This window comes from Pholis gunnellus (assembly GCF_910591455.1).
Source record: "Pholis gunnellus genome assembly, chromosome: 11".
Taxonomy (NCBI): Eukaryota; Metazoa; Chordata; class Actinopteri; order Perciformes; family Pholidae; genus Pholis; species Pholis gunnellus.
Window position 1 is genome coordinate 14,396,061 of NC_136538.1, and position 17,051 is coordinate 14,413,111.

Below are 17,051 nucleotides of genomic sequence, written 5' to 3' on the forward strand. Positions count from 1 at the left end.
GGATATCATTACATAGAATAGCACTATCATACAAATACCATGCTGTGTCCTTGAAGGCGGCATAATAAATGCTTCATCACTGGCAACCAAATGGCAAGACAAATTTATGGCCACTGATCTCTCTCATCATCAGAGCAAAGTACTCAGTAAAATTTCATTGTAACTTCCAGGGAAATAAATAAATTTGCCCCCTGACCTTGAGGGAAAAAAAACCTCCCACCCATCCATCTAGGTGAGGGGGAGTACCTCCACCACTCCCCCCTCTCTCTTTCAATCACCTCAATACAGCTTACCTTCTTTGGCACTGTGTCCATACATAGATAGTAGGCTAAAGATAGGTGTCCCACCTTCACTCGCTTTACCTCCTGAGATTTGTGGAGCGTCTCTCTCTGTCTCCTCCGTCTCTGTTGAGACCTCGGCTCCCCTGAGGAGCAACAATAGACAGAAAGTGGAGTGAGAATACGGAAAATAGCAGATCAAGAGGGAGGGAACCAGGGAAGAAAGGCAGCGAGAGTCTAAAGCGAGAAAGGACGAGAAATGACAGAAGAGGAATATGCAGAAAGTCTAAGTTTAAATCAAGATAAAAGACAGAAATAGAAAATAATAGAGGGAACAAACCCCTGGACGCTGGCTCTCTCTAATGGAAACATAGCTGAGGGCTGAGGTGTTGTCAGCAGTCTGCCTGCGCACACTGACATTCCTGCCTGATAATCTGGCCTGCCATAAAATTAGAATAGCAAATACCCCACTGACAGAGATGCATGTCCTCCCTCTCTTGTGCCACCATAAAAAAACTCCTGCCGGTGTCTCCGAATGCCACAAACTTCAATTTAAATTTACAGCGCCGCAAAAGGAGAAGTGATATGCATTCAAAAATTTTAATAACCTATTAAGTTATGACTTCAATTTCATTTTATGAATATTTTCCTTGGGGAGCGCTGCCATCACCAGAGAAAGACAGCAATTTAAAAAAGATAAATAGTGCCATTAATCTATAACATTTCTTTCCCATTATTCTTGAAAATGAGAAGTTATTTTTGCTCAGATTGTCATATAATTAGCTCCTTATACTTGACTCACAAGCCAGAAAATGACCGTGTTCAAGAAATTTGAAGCCTGTCATTTGACTGAGAATAAAATCATCATTTGTCTTAATATATTGTCTGTCTGACAAGCAGTATTTGAAGTTGATTAGGTTTCAGTAGCTTTATTAATAACAACTGCTGGATCAGAGGGAGGTAAGTCCTCTACGTCTAGCGACACGCTGTGAGGTGGAGCTGCTGCAGAGGTCAGTAAGTCTCCTTCTGTTTTGAAAGATCGCTGCACTATAAATTCTCAGACGTCGTTTATAACCCAACATCGTGCTTTACTGCATAAACTGGTTTTAAGCCACAAAACTATTAAACAACTCATCACAACTCCACTTTGTAGAGGGTGAATGTGGGAGTGCAGCAGGGTATAATAGCTTTAATCTGTCTGTTGTTTGTCTCATGGGCATTAAACACCATCTTGATATGAGTGAGACTACAGTGCACACAGGAGGGGGTCCTCATAATATTTAATAGGTCATCAAAGGGAATGGGGGGTAGACTGCTGACATTTGCCTGGATAGTTAGGAGAAACCCCAGGAGTTGTCATATGACTCATTACCAGAGCACAGTCGACTTGACAGTCGGTTGCATCATCGTTCAAAGAGACTCTTGCAGAAAAATCATAATCCAACACACATAACTATTCAAGTCACAACGGACCCATTAACTAGCATGCGATTTTGATTCTTGTTTCCACCCTGAAAATAGAGACTAATCAGTTAATAAAATTCTATTACTGCCTGCGTGAAATAGACAGTGGCTGCCATTAGTGAGAAAGTACAGCAGCGCTTCCCACAGATATATATAGATAGCTTATATTTAGGCTCTTTCGCACCTCCTCGCACACAACCGCTGGTCAAAGATTAAAAACTGCAGCCCTACAACCCAAAGAAGATGAAGGGACCTCATTTGGAGGGGCAAGATTTTCCATAAAAGAAAAAAATGAACCACGGTGACTGTGCCAGCTGCTGACCTCCTCAGGCCTGCTGGACAGCAGGTGTCCGTGGAGTAAAAGTTCATGTGAACTCCAATATCTACTTTAATAACCCTTAGAGACATTTAAATATACATTAGAAATGCATGTCGTGAATAAAGAAAATGAATGTTTGTGCAATAATTGGAAAGAATGTGTCACTTAGAGTTTTTGGTTTACAGAACAAAACATTCCCATTGCTGTTTTGTCTGCTATTGTTTCCATTACATTATTAACCTACAAAAGGAGGTGAAGCTACAGTATATTTTATAATACTATCACAAAAAAACATAGTTTTTTCAAGTAATGATAAAATTACCACCACTAATCTGTCATTTAATCGTCCTGTTATTATCAAATTGAATGTGAAATTCAGTGTATAAGCACAGCAGGTCGTGCCTTTGAAACTGTTGTCATTGTTAACGTAAAATGAAACTAGTGAGCCATGCTGAACAGATAATCACCAAACCATCTGACAAGTAAATGTGTGGAAGCAATAGATGGAAAATGTGTGAATGAAGGTAAGTCTGTTTGTTGTCTTTTAAAAATACAGCTACCCTATGTACTTTCAAATTACGTCAGGTTCCATAGGATGGGCTCACAAAAAAACTGGCTTCAAGCCAATCCTGATTGATTGATTAATAAATAATATTTACTTCCTACTACTGTAAGCTTTTGCACAGTTGCATTTAGGAGAGTTACAGGCAACCTACAGGAAGCAGAACTTTGATCTATATAACTGGGATGTCTAAATGCCACGCAGCTGCCTGTAAACATACCAATTATACATAAACATTTGGAAACTGACCCTAAACGTCTTCACATTTCAACCCTGAAAGTTTTTCTTTGTTAAAAAGCAAACAAAACATGGACATTTCAAAAGAGAATTTAGCTGTCACATTCAAACTTTGGACAACCCCCATAGCCCTGCACAGAGCAGCACTACAGCACTTACATGCCCCTCACACATTGATTCCCCTCCCGAGGGCCCAAACCAATTTCTCTTGTTTTCAGACACTCTCCCTGCCTGAACCTGCAGTGGCCATCAAAGACATTCATCCATCCGCCCAGGATGACTATGACTGATCTTGCCACCAAACGATCAATTTGTATCCCTCTCTCATTCTCCTTCTTTCTTCTTCGTCTCTCTGTTGTTTTCTCTTCTCTTTCTCTCTGTCTCCTTCACTTCATTCTCCTGCTATTTTGTTGATGTGCAGAATATGATGAAAAAGTGAGAGTGCGGATCGCTTTGACACCGTGGCATGTGAGAGTAACAATGCAATCACTATTTGACCTTGGAGAACAACTAATTCACATGTTCATCTATCTATATTTTTGACACATGTAACTTTTCATCTCGGCGAAAGCCTACAGATCATTCATGCAAACATACAATAATAATTCTTCACAGGGTTTGATTTTGAAGTCTAGTTGATCTTTGACATGCTGAGACATCGATGCTTAGGATCTGTAGACAGAAAATGCCCTCAAAACTGCACTGTGAGAGTTCATTCAGACTGGCTTCAGAATGCCAGATTTGTTCAGCAGGATGTGTCTCTCCTTCATTCATTAAGCTGTAATTGGACGTGATTCTCACCCAGGAATGCAGCATCCTCAGATTCCTCCAAGGCATGCAAGGTGATGATGACAGTGTTAGAAAGAGCTGTTAATCCATCTTGTAATTGCACCGAGCAGACGGCAGGGTTGGTCGTGCCTGTGAAAAGGCTGTGGCGAAACATTAGTCACCAGACGTGAACAATAGGAGGCATTATGTTGTTGTGGTGCATCTGCATGTGCGATGAAAGCTTTTGTGTATGCATTTTGTGGTGGTGTGTTAAATCAAAGTGAATGGTGTGATTGTGTACATGTGATGCTGGTCTGTGCATGTATGTGGATGCTAATGTTGTTTGTGTGTGCATGGTGGGGTGTGTGTGTGTGTGTGTGTGTGTGTAGTGGGGGACCCTTTTCCTTGCTATTCACAGACAATTTGTAAAGCCGGCTGTTGACGCCAGGCCGAAGCCCTTGGAACAGCTGGAGCCCCTCCATGATTGATAAACGTGGCGGCGAGAACTTCATCTCTCCCTGAATGAAGACAAAGGCCCCACAATGCTCAGCCAGTGTGTTACGCCTGCCTGTCGTTAAGTGTGGACTGCGGACCTGCCCCGGTCCTCAGCTGGGGGAGTCGAGGTGCCAAGAGGGAGGTCAGGACCCAAACTAATTACCATTTTATGACAAAACGGTTCTTTTGTCGTCGTTATATAATTGATTTACCTTTCAAGAGGAGATCATTATGAAGTGGTTTTGGGAGAGTGGGATTAGACGGGGGCAAAAGGGGATTAGCTTCAGTTGTACATGTTCTCAATGTTATGAAGATGGACACAAGCATATATGTCTACAATCATAAACACAATAGTTAAAGAGAAATTATTTAAATTATGCATGTTTGAAGGATGAAAATTCTTAATAAAACATATTCGTCACACTTAAACAGATTAAAAAAAAACAGATATTACAATTGTGAATAAAATCATAGTGTAAAAAGTGAGGTTAATTAATATTGAAACAGTAGAAATGACCTCATGAGTGGACATGTGCTTTGAGCAGCATTGTGCAACCACCATGACAATGCGCATGATTAAAAACATATCACCAGCGTGTATTGATCCTGGCAGATATCGCCACATTTACCAAAGACAGGTTTAACAGAGATATGTTCAGAGGTTCGCTGCCATGTCGTAAACTTTTGTTTAGTTTGTGACCCATGCAGGACCAGGTCACTGAGTCAAATCAGGGCCAGATTTGTCAAAGTCACCATGTGGTGATAATCATTATATTTGGCTGTGATTAATCCCACCCACGGATTTGTTTCCTATGACTAAACATTGTAATGGAAATATGTGTGTCGTTTTGGATTTTTCCTTTTTCGATGTCTTACCAGTACAAGCTAGCCGGCTTTGAAAGAAGTGAGCTGCTATTCCTGGTATTGCTTTTGAAAACCCTAACTCGTACATCTATTAAATGCATTATTTGCTTTTATGTATAAACCCCTAGTTGCAAACATTTCCTTCTGTGTGAAACAAATGATGTTTGACGAACGTGTTCCCAACTTTCTTTGTTTGACTCACAGAGCAATGTAGCCTGGGTACATCCAACCCTGACCTATTTAATGGCTGGGTTCTGTTGAAGACCCGCCGCACAAATTGAAAAGTTTTCAGTTGCTAAGTGAAATGTATGGCTCTGCCTCCGGTCCAGAAAAATTGGGGATTGTTCTATTTTAATTCCAAACTCAATTTCAGACATCCTCCACGCTGAGACAAAGTGGATTTCTGGGCCATCCATTGCGCCGCGCTTGTCGACATTTCAGCTGCCAGGACACACAATGAATGAGTGAATATTGATGAACACAGAAGACGTACCCAGGCCATTTTTCCCTGTTATTGTTGGCGTGGAGGTGGGAAAAAGAGGAGAGGCGCCCTTTGGATCCCCCTGGGATTGAGGAAGCCCTCTCCATATTCAGAACATTCCCTGTGAAGTTCAGAAAGAGATATCAATCTCACTTTAAGGCTCTGGGCCTTCATTTGTTTGTGAGAGATGCGGAGCGCTGCTCAGATGACTGTGCCGATTCTTCAAATCCCACTTACAGTAGGAGTTCACACAAACACACACACATACACACACACACACACACACACACACACACACACACACACACACATACGCATATACATGCACAGCAGAGCATCTGCCACTTTCCTCACCCTGTGTGTCCCAGGCGTCAGTGTCTTCAGCGGTGGAGTCTGCACTGTGGCACTCGAAGGTCTTGATTGAGGAAGCAGTTGCAGCTCTGTCGGCAGCTGAGAGTTAAGAATAAAAAATACACCATGGTTGTTTGAGCAGAAGCAACACCAGTCTATATTGGATTAATGGGTTAGTTTTTCTTTGTCACATTCTTTGCAGAAAAAGGTGCGCTTGTGTGCGCGCGTGTGAGAAAGACAAAGAAAGATGTGGTGTGGTTGTGTAGAATAATTTCAAATTGCTTAGCTGGGATTTTTCTCTCTCAATGAAGGGTTGGTAAATAGGGTTCAAAATAGTTCAAACACTTGACCTCTCAACTACAGTATACCTAGATGCACGTCATTGAAAATTCTGTTAAAATGTCCATGTTCTACCACTATTGGTTTCAGGGTCTTCGTCATTAAAATTGCGATCACGTCTCACAGTTCTTTCTAACCATGTTTTGTCTTGTTGCCTGTTTGTATAAGATAGAGGAGGTGCTTGCCCTTATTTGGAGCTCTGGTCTGATAATCATGATCAGAGGTAAGAGAGCAATTTGAGGGAAACACATGTTAGATTGCCACAGTGGAACATTACACTGGTGCTCTGCATGTAGATGAAAGGTTCTTAGCCACTGACAGTACAGCAAGCAGGGCCAATAATGACTCTAAGAAGTGAAATAATTACACGCATCCCCACAAATACAGCCATTCCTCACTTCACTGAACACCCCCTCTCTGGGTCTCTCTCTCTCTCTCATGTTGTGCTTGATGTGTCCTCACGTAGCCCACTGCAACAAAAAGACCTTTGCTGTTATCAGTAATGTTTTAAGGCAGTGTGGGTAATTGTTTGAAGTGTATTTTGGTTATGTTTCTCACCTCTTGTATCTTTTATTATTTCCTCAAAACTACTTGTCTCTTTTCTTTCTGTCTCTATTTTCACCATCTTTCTACCTCTCTCCAGAGTGTCAGGCATCCAAACCTGTCTGTGGTTTGGTTTTAGCAAGGCAATGGGCCATGCAGGCCTTTTTTCCCCACAGTGGGCTTCTGAGTGGAGTCTTTGCCCTCACATACGTTCAGTTGGGCCTGCTTTACCCACACTATTGATTGCAGGTGATGTTCTGGACTCAGTCCAGCTGACCTCGAAGGGGAGTCAGATACATCATTGTCCGAAGAGGAACCTCTGGAGACCAGACAGAAGCTGCTCACGTGTTAAGCAGTCTGACTTTGTCCAGCCGCTGAATCTGTCAACAAATGCTTCGGACACAAGTGCCTGAGCTGCTTAGCATGGACCAGTGATTTCAATAGTGAAACAAAAAATAATGTGGATGCTCCACAGACAAACATTCATGCCTCAGCTGCTGTGTTTCCTGAATGACCATCCATGCACAACATATTCCTCACTTCACCTTTTCCTTCTGCTCGCTAATTAGAAATCTTAATATGCAATAATGTTAACATTGAGTCTAATTTGTGCAGCGTGCATCTTTGTTTCTTACACACCTCAGAGCAATTGATGGATATCCAATGAGACGCAGAGTCCCTGCCAAAGGGAGTAGCTCTGCAGCTTGTGACACATCGCTTAGGCTGGGGGGAAGTACGCCTTAAATTAATTAACATCGGACCTCTCGTAGCTGCTCACTTCTGTAAACAAACATTTTAATACGCGGTAATTAATTAAATCTGCCAAGCTACTCTGCCCCTACCATAGATCTCCCTTCATTCTTACTTTCCCTATCTAGTTAAAGAGTTTATTATGTGCTGAGTGAGATGAGGAGTAAATTCACAACTTTGCACAGCACCATCTCTCTAGGACATTTTCTAACTGCAATCTGTTGTGTAATATTGTAATTCTAATCTCCCATTCCTGCCCAGAATTCACATTTATATGTGGTGAAAGATGTGAGGAGCAAATGTTACTTGGCATTTTGTGAGGAATGGAACAATAAATGGTACGTCGCACCAGTCCGGCCCTCTTTAATAGCTTCTGGGTTCTGGCTGTGAGACAACAAAAAGGTACCGAAGCCTCTTGGGCTACTTTGACCGACTGCAATGAATAATGTTTGGTCTGACAGACAGTCACATGTGTGTTTGTATGACATCCAATATACTGTACTTGTCCACTATGAGTGTGTGTGTGTGTCTTATTTTATTGAAAAGGCAGGTTTTATGCAGCCAAACAGAATTGACGTTTTCGACCTTAGAATGATGTTAAACATTAATATACAAGCAGATGAATTGACTGTACTGCAACTCTCCTCGAGTAGATAAATAAAATGTTAATACTTATGGTAATTCTGTAATTAGCCATTGAGTGGAATCTGTAGGCTGACTATATTAGAATACAACTGTGCCAAATATCGATGGATTAAGATGTATTTGGCGAGATTTTTTATTCAAGATGAATAAATTCAAACACTTCAACAAATCCCTCAAATTATCTACAGTGGATAGTTTTGTATTTATCAGAGATGGGGTGAAATAAAAAAAAAGATTGCATGAGTTTATGGAAATCCACATCACCAGGGAATAGATGCCGACTCAAGGGGCATCGCTGCACAGGTAAGCTGCTTTTGGAGGGTTCATGTAAATCCTAAAGTCCAAAAGTCAATTACTGGGTCATCTCAAGCGTGTGTTACTGAAAGACTCTGATGTTTTATTGAAGAGAGGCTTTAATTCATCAGGCTTCTCAGCTCCCTTTCATGCAACTTGCAGAGGGAGAGCAAGGCACCTCCTTCAGATGGCCAGTGTCATATATCACACACACACACACACGCACACACACACACACACACACAGACAGAAAGAGAGAAAGAACACACACTAATGCCCAAAAACAACTCTCAGGTGGTCTGCTTCACTCCACTGACCAGACCATTACCCCCTACACACACACACACACACACGCACACACACACACATACACACACACACACACACACACACAGCCCTCTCAATACGGACCACACAGACTAAACAAGAAATTCATCCATGCAGCGTACTCTGCTCTTTCTGTGTAAAATTAACATTTCAAACAAGCCGATGATAAATTTTATTCAAAGAAAAAAAAATCTGTCATACTGTAACCACCCGCAGTCTGCTGTTCACCTAACTTGCAGCATTGCTGGGCCTTCACATCTGACTAAAGTGTTTTTTCTTTTGCTGTGATCCACAGCATCTTGGTAGCTCATTTCCTCACAGCTGGTTTAATGTTTTGGGAAGACGGGAGTTATTGTATTGTACTGCCATTCCTATCTGCTGATCACGCTGCGTCTCTGTGCTTTATTCCCACTGGAATATTAATAAACAAATACTCTTTGCGTGCTGACACAGTCCAATCACAGCAGAATGAGTCCTCTGTCTCTAATGTCTCCACAGCTGGATTGAAGGCTGGTGGTGGCATTGCCCAGAGTGAGGCAAGCAGACAGCTTATTTTTCCACTGTGATTAGCCAAACTGTGCTGCTCATATACAAATGGAAATGGGATGTGCATGAGCGTCCCCCTCTCCTTACCCTCTCTCTCCCATCTGTCAAGACAATAGATTTTAATCTTTAATCCATGAGCAGCCATTGAATACTAGAGAATTACAAATTACAGATGTTTTACTGTGGGTTTTTTTTTGTCCCGCAACACCTCCTGCCCGCTGTCTGCCTCCCTGTTCAGGCCCTTCAGCTACACCTACATGATGTTGACACACAAAGGTGTTCACACATTTGCCACAAACAAATGTGCAGAACAGAGACAGGGAGAGATAAATACACACATACTCACATTCACACACACACACACACGCACACTCGCACACTCGCACACTCGCATTACACACCCTCATTCTGTGCCATCATGGTACCATATGACACTGTCATCATTTGGTAATTAAACCCTTGCTGGCTTTAAATATGAAAAGCTGGCAAGAGTTGATGATGATGATACTGGCTGTCGCTCAGCCCAGATTTCCGACAAACCATCCAGACACTAGGCAGGAAACATATTGTCCCATTGTTGTCTTAGTTTGGCCATCCATTTCCCACCGGAGGAAAATAAAAATTATACAAACTATATATTTGAGGATTCAATTGCTGTTTGGAGATATAATAATTATGTGATGGTAAATGAGATTGGTGAAATTTGCCTGAAAAAGGCTCAAAACACATGTGACTTCAGCCCTGGTGTACGGTGTGATAAATGATGGGCACAGCCAAGTTACAGTGGCCTCCGAGTGAGGAGAGGGGGTTGGTGCCAGGGAGACATGGGGGGCATGAAGGGTGAAGGAGGGAGGTTTATTTAATGTTCAGCCCATGAGCAAGTGGGACACTATTTTTAAAAAGGGGGGAGAGGAGGGGTGGAGATGTGGTGTGGTGGGGGTTTTGGAGGATGAAGGGTGGAAGTGCAGGTGAGAACTCTAGCTGTCCGTGGAGAGGAGACAGGAAGAGAGGGTTTGAAGATACATACTCCACCATTAACCTGACTCCCCCACCGCACACACACACACACACAAATACACACCACACACACTCGCTCCCTTTCAGCCCCCTGGCAATCTTGGACAGAGTAGATACCACTGACCAGTCTAATGGACTATGCCATAAGATCTCTCTCCCCCACAACGCCGTCCAACCAAAATCACTCCTCTCCCTCAATTTTCAATCTGCCTCTCCTGCAGACTCCGGTCATAACCCGTAAATGTGGTGTGCGCCTCTGAGAAGAGCTTAGGTTCCATTACTGACAGCCCACACAGCTTTATGGCCATTTAAGCTTCTCGATTTGGGTTCCTCCCATTCGGATGTTCCTGCAGACCCCCAGTGTGTCGCCTGAACAGATAGAGGGATAAAAAATATATATATTAATAAGATCATTAATGACGAGAATACCAAAGCAGACGCAGCTCTTACTGCTGGAAATGTCTTTTTAATACTCTCAGCAATAAACAGTAACACTGTAAAAACAACACAACAGCGTGTCATTGTGTGTGTGTGTGTGTGTGTGTGTGTGTGTGTGTGTGTGTGTGTGTGTGTGTCTGCCAGCCTTTAAATCTAAGCTTGTGAATTAGCATAAATTAAACACGTTGGTAGTTTTTTGTAGGTTGTGGATTATTATAGAGAACATTACACATAAATGAGCTGTATTTTAAAATATGAAGTTGTGCACAACATATTGGTTTAAATAGTTTTAATTAACTCAACAAATGTATAGCTGACTTTTTTAGTCCATATTTATGCAGTTACTTATTTCCAAAAAATCATAAAGGTGAAATAATATATTTTTGATACAAGATTATGCATCTAAATTCCGGATGCTTTGATCTGATTTTTCAGTTCCGATACCATGCGATACCTGGGCTTTATAGGTATCGGCCGATGAGTATCCGATAGCAGTGTTTAATTAATAAGCTGTACGCCTCACTGTGTGGAAGAGACTGGTATCCCTGACTCAAACATTGCTTTTCTTTCTAAAACTAAATATAACAAATAAATACATAAATATAAATACACTGAATTTATTGAAACAATGGTATCCAATACCCAATTGGCCCCGATTGTCACCGATACCCGATCCAGCCAATTGAGTCGGCATTGGACCAATATCCGATATCAGCATCAGTATTAGTACATCTCTAATTGAAATGACTGAATAGAAATTGACATTAATGTGCACCTTTCATAAGAAGATCTGATGTTTTAAAAAACAGACAGCACTCAAAGTAAGCTCCTCTTCAAATAACATTTTAGTAGGAGTAAGTAAAGAACAAGGCTTTTTAAGCTGAGTATCTTAGATCTAAAGTGTTCCATAATATCCATTACTGGTCCTTGGTCCAGTGGCAGCCTTATTACCATTTCTGAACTTCAAGCACTGTGAAGAGTCTTATGATACAAAATGTTTGTTAAATAGCCGATAGAGAAGCTATAATCTTTTAATGTTGAATTTTATAGCTTTACCACGCTCTGTCGTTCTTGTGGATATTGTAATATTGCATTTTTACTGGTTATTCATCTGTTAATGTTCCAGTTACTAAGTTTTATACTCTCCCTTATACTTTTTTTTGATATTCCCTCACACTGTTAAACACATAGAGAAAGTTTCCTCTTTATATATGTGATATCTGACTGGACTAAATCTCTGGAGAGGAGCCCTTTGAGAAAACTGCTTTAGAGCCAATGGTCGAGGTGTTTGATCAGAATAAACATCTGTGGAACCTCAGAATAACAGATGTGATCGGACTGCTATGACAAATTGTATTAATTGATTTCTGGATTGTCACTCTTCCTTTTTCCCACTGCCCCCACCACTATACTGTTCTGTGTGTGTGCAGAAAGGGAGAGAGAAAGAGAGAGAGAGAGAGAGAGAGAGAGAGAGAGAGAGAAAGACTTTCTAATTTTCTAAATGATAACCATTATTCAGTGTTGTCATGAGTCTTCACATGAACGTGTCATAGCTTAACCATACAATTAAATGAATCTCGTTTTAATAAATCATAATTATCGATGTTTGGTGTCGCGAAAGGCAGTGTTCACGATGGGACATCTTTGGGCATCGAAACTTCATGACGTCTGTCTGCTGATAATTTCCATACATGTAGTATTTCTGTTAAAAAAATTGACGTTAATAATTTCATAATATTGTAATAAAATTGAATGAATTTAAGTGTTCAATAGACTGGGAACACTATACTCAACCACAAACCAACTCAATACATTTTCTGTAAATTAACTTTAGCGTTTTCAAAGATATAGTAGATTAGGTACTTGATATCAAGTTTAAAAAATAAAATAAAATCCATAGTGAATGTGAAATATGATGTTTTTTATACCTCGTGCTGAGTCCAATACTTTGCTGAGTTTTTTTAATACTAAAATCCTGTTTTTAAACACAAGCAAGTTTTACACGTTCTTTTAATTCAGCAGCTGCAACGCTATGTGTTCTTTGATTTCCATTTTGTTTTTCTTCCTTTATCAATTCCTAGTTCGTCGGAGCAGGGTTGCTTCCGCTTTTTGTTGTCGCCTAAACCGTTTAGTTTTGGATGATCGGTCAAAGATTCTGACAACCAGCGGGGAGAAGCACGACGCCCAGCCGGGGAGGGAGCGCAGGAGGCCGGACAGATCTACTGGGCTGCATCGGAGAGACGCACCATTAGACAAGGGGAGAGCCATGCCTCACAGCGCTGGTCGACCAGGTAGGATTTCTCCCTCTGCCTCATACTAATGTCAGTGTTTGTTTGCAGGTATATGTTGTTTGCACTGTGTGGGACAAAACTGTGAGGAGGCTCCCTGCTTACACGTCTGGATTTTTATTTTTTTATTTTCTTTAAATCAAACAAAGCATAGTGTGCTTTTTCTTTCACATGGCGCAGTGACTTCATGCATTTACACGTTTTTTGCTATTGTACAATGTCAGAAATTAAGTTCAAGACTGATATAAGAATAAGAATAATTATTATTATTATTGTCGTTGCAAATAATTGTTTAATAGTCTATTAACATCAGCTAAGCTTGGGGCTGTAATTGAAAAACATAGATCACAATCTAATTCACCTCTCAATTTTGGGTTTAGATGGGAAGATCAATGGAAAACAGTTGTAATGATCTAATTAATTATGGCAAAATTAAAAGCAAGTACAAAATCAATCTGTGATGGTGTCGAGGATAGAGTCAAATTGATATCCATCTGCTCCCGTTATAAAGCACATGAATAAGCAATCTAAGGACGCAGCTGATATCCTGCAGTTTGGCATAGCCTTCCCATATGGCTTTGGTGTCAGGAGACACCAAATCATTGTGGGGTTTTATAAGTGACTCCCGATGTGACGCGGGTGTTTTGGTTAATAGGGAAAACATATATACAGGGAGTTGTATTCAGAATTACAGTTTTCTAAAATTAGCTGTTAATTACAAGAGTTGAGAGTGAAAGACTTAGATGCATCAGCAGGTAAGTTTTCTTCGACACCTTGGGTGTCCTCAATGAGAGAGTTGCGTTTTTAAGGGCGTCATCTTGTGCAGATTGAAATAGCTAATATTTAAAAAAAAGCGAACGAATCTATCAATAAAATGACAACAAACCAACATCTATACACACATGCTTGAACAGGACGAAACGCTTTACACATTCCAAATCAAACTTTGAACTTGCAGTAAACTACAGTGTTACAGTGGCTCCCAAACTGAGGTCAGACCTTAGGGGTCCTCAAAATATCCCAAGTCATTGTCAGTAAAAATGCAACAAAATGTGAAATTTCTATTTATCTTTTATTTTATGCTCTAACAGCAACTTCCTACACACATTTATTTCAGAACAAATAAATATCCAATTCTTTTTTCAATCGGCGAAGGTGGGTGATCAGGGACCCTGAACATGTCTGGGAGCCCCTGCATTGTCTAAAACACGCAGTAAAGACACAACAGGAAGATAACAAACAGCAATATCGATTGTTGACGAGGACGCACGTTACAGGCCATATGTCTCAAAAAACGGAAGAAAAGGATTTGTTTTGTCCTCCAAGGAAATTCATCATCCTCCCCTCCCTCCTTGTCCGCTCTGTCCCACCTCAATATTGCAGTTAAAATATAAACAACAAATTATTATTTATTATTATTATTATTATTATTATTATTATTACTATTATTATTATTATTATTATTATTATTATTATTATTATTATTATTATTATTATTATTATTATTATTATTATTATTATTATTTTATTATTTAAAGGAAACACGAATCAGAGCACAGGCTTATTATCTATTAAAAACAACATAGGTTTAGAAGTGTCGGAAATATATTAGAGCAAACTGATTTTATTGTGTGTGACAACTGGGCCGAGGCTCTTTAATATAATGCAGGCAACAACAAAAAAATCGAAAACAACAATCGCATTGGGTTCTTGGCGGATGTGGTTTTAAAAGGGGGTGAAGTCGGGACTAACAGTTTCTTAATTATCACGCCGTTTGTTTTTCTGTAGTACTGTGACACGGGGACGTCATCGTAGCAGTGCAGGAGAGGAGAGGAGAGGTACGGGGGGCAAATCGGGGTGTTGTGGGGGAAATAGCAGCAGCTTTAGGGCAAAAGTGCACTGACGTGTGAAATTACAGCCCATGGTGCTACATATTGTACCAGAAGCTCCCTCCCCAAAAAAAGCAGAAACAATAAGAGGAATCGTCCTCAAACTTGTCCAGAGGGCAGCTGGACGCAACACGGAGTCCTGTGCCATGAAGTCCACAAACCCTTTAATTAACAGATTATTAATATGATTAGTATAATATTAATATTAATAATGATAATAATATACTGCTGTGTCTTTTAACAACAAATACTTCCATCCAAGTAAATGAAAGAAGATTGTAGTTGTATACATCACGTTGGATAACTTCAGTAAAAAACTCCACACTGAAACACTGCGGTGATATCATCAGTGCATAGAGATCAATCTGACAGTAGTATGCTGAGAAAACTGCTGCTAATTTAGCTAAACAGCAGTCACTTATAGACATACAGAAGTTAGTGGTAACCTCATGCTACAAACCATTAGAATGAGCACTTTTAAAATCTATGAATCTTCATTGATTTTTGAGCGTTTTTCTCTTTGTTTCCGCTTTGATTGAGTTCTACCGGAAGAGCTTAAGAGCGCATAATACAGCTACAGTAGGTTTCCCCCCCAACCTTTGACCCGGCCAGCCCCAGCAGCACCAGCCTACCTGCCTGCCTGCTGCTGCTGCTGTGAGCACAGCGGACTGTGTAACCTACTGTGTGAGCGCCATCTACAGAGCGATACTGCACACAGGCGGTGAGTGCATGATGATTATGATGATGATGATGATGATGATGATGATGGTGGCCTACTGACTGACTCTTCCCTCTGCAGGCTGCGAGCTCACCTTGCGCACATCCTGTCTGACCACACACGGATAACTGCAGTCATGGTGGACAAGAGGCACAGCAGCTTTTTAGTCACTGAAAATTGGTTTTGCATCGTTTTGCTGAACTCACAACATGGAAAGACTTCTTTGTTAAAGAGCGTTGTTCTGGTTGATTTAAGAACAGGAAGCTAGGAAAATAATGCAGTGAGAGGCTGCTGTAAAAACACAACACGTGTTCTAACATAAAAGGGAATTTATTACAAAAATGCAATATTGGCAAAAGATAACTTAACTGTGGTATTTGAGATTGTACCCAGAGGCTAAGTGGGTTAGCCTACTGGGTGGCCAGTTGAAGGATTAGTTCAATGATATTGATATTTAGATAACAAGAAAGAAATAGAGAATCTATGGACTAAGATTGTTTTAAATATCTTGAATTAGGCTCATCAGTATCACTTTAAAAATAACAACAAAAGCATTCCCATGTGAGTCCCAGTCTCATGTGTTTCTATTGGGAGTCCTTCACATGAAAACATTTGAGAAGCGTCGCTTTTAAACAACATACACATGCCTGACAGTGCTTTACCTCTCCTCTACCCCCTGCCTTTAATTTCCTTAATTCTTCACCCCAAAGTCTCATCATTTCCCATTTCGTCTACCTCCCCTTCCTGGCTGTCGGATGCAGGGACCTCCTCATTTGAGCTGCAGGTTTTTACGTGGGCGAATCACAAAGTGTTGGAATCTATTGCCTTTGTCTGACAAGTCATCCATCTCTATGCGAGGGGATCTGTGGGATGGAGGTAGAGGAGGGGGGGGGGGGTGATCTGTGGGACTGCAGCTTTTAGAAACAGACACACAAGGAGAGGGGTTTCATTCTCAGCCCAAAGCTTCGCTCAGGCACAGCCCATTCTGGAGGAGAGGGGGACACACTGCTCTGTACTTCGCCGTGTCCATGTTGTTGTCATCTCCGCCCCTATCTGATTAAACCACAGCCCGCCTTGCCTGCGCTCCACGCCGTCAGAGGAGAAGGATTCTTTTTCGGCCACAGATTCCTGAGCCGGACCCGTGGAGACTTCAGCTACTCTTTTTGTTTTCCTCATGATGTCCTATAAACGCAAACAGTGACCCGGTTTGAGTCAATGTTGCCGCGACTGGTGCGCTCTGCACACGCCTGGGTCATGCTCTGCACCTGACCGCCCTTCTGCGAGACTTTTGAGTTTAGACTTGAGCAGGAGGAAAAACTTAGCATCGCCACGAGAAGTTGTCCACCGCTGCGGACTCTTCGCACACGGACTGTTGTAAACGCCAAATTATAAATTCTTGCTTCTTTTTTTTTTTTTTTTACCTTTAAAGCTGCATCAC